The sequence below is a fragment of the Bacillus rossius genome, unplaced genomic scaffold (assembly GCF_032445375.1).
Source record: "Bacillus rossius redtenbacheri isolate Brsri unplaced genomic scaffold, Brsri_v3 Brsri_v3_scf1001, whole genome shotgun sequence".
NCBI lineage: Eukaryota > Metazoa > Arthropoda > Insecta > Phasmatodea > Bacillidae > Bacillus > Bacillus rossius.
The window spans coordinates 11,304-12,441 of NW_026962016.1; the positions used below are offsets into that span (position 1 = coordinate 11,304).

At 37.6% G+C, this 1,138-nt stretch overlaps 1 non-coding gene across 1 annotated transcript; it reads right to left on the bottom strand.

Moving 5' to 3' along the window:
• Positions 1 to 302: 302 nt before the first annotated feature.
• On the bottom strand, positions 303 to 421 carry LOC134543431 (5S ribosomal RNA). The gene has a single exon (XR_010076931.1). It is a non-coding gene; the product is annotated as a 5S ribosomal RNA (ribosomal RNA).
• Between the last annotated feature and the right edge of the window lie 717 nt (positions 422 to 1,138).

Consider the following 1,138-nt stretch of genomic DNA (forward strand, 5'->3'; position numbering starts at 1 on the left):
ACATACATACATACATACATACATACATACATACATATACACTTATCTATTTATTTTTTCACTTTGAATTTTGTATGAGGTATACACATGCAAAGATTCACAGCTGCTGCTGGGTGGGTGAGTGAGTGAGTGATTGATTGATTGATTGATTGATTGATTGATTGATTGATAGAGAGTGAGTGTGTGTGTGTGTGTGTGTTAGGGGGGGGGGGGGGGGGAAATGTGGTGATTGTGGGGGAAAAAAAAATTTAAAATTGAAATTTTTAAAAAAAAATTTTTTTCTGTAGGGTGCAAAATAGTAGTGCCAACGGCACGTGGTGTTCCCAAGCGGTCACCCATCTAAGTACTAACCACGCTCGACGATGCTTAACTTCGGTGATCGGACGAGAACCGGTGTGTTCATCGTGATATGGCCGTTGGCAATGATATAGATGTTTTTTTTTTGCAGTTTGTATTTGCCACTCGAAATAGCTATACCAGGTGTGATTGTTACAAACAACAGGAGAAATCGTGTAATGAACACTCTTTTACTTCCCCCCCCCCCCCCCCCCCTCCCCACACACAACACCCACCACCCTCACCATCCCAACCACCAAAGCCCTCTTCAAAATACACTCTCACACACACACACAAACCCACACTCTATAACTGATGAACATTACCATAACTTCTTAAAGCCATTAGATAATATTTAACTCAAGAAAGGTATTGTGATATGTTTAAAGAAAGAAAGGTGAAACCTTTAACTTTACCAGCAGGTATTAGTATCACTGAGGTATCTTCTAGGTTGTAGCAGCAATAGTAGTAATAATAATAAAATTAAATAAGGTAATAAAAAAGAAAAGTTATACATGTGATCAAATCATGAATGTATAAAACTGGAATGAATTTAAATTTTTTTTATTTTTCTTCATAGGCTGTTTTGAAATTGATGAGTAAGTGCCTCTTCTTTTAAATTTTTTAATGCTGAACACTGTTACATAAGAGATGAATGTTTAGAAAATTTAAAAAAAAAAAAAAGCTAGCCCAGCCCCCTCCCCCCCTCACACAAAATCCAAACAAAAAAAAAACACCCTCCTTCAAAACATCACATAATCATCCAGCCAGCAGTGCAGACGAGAAATTTGCACTCGGGGCC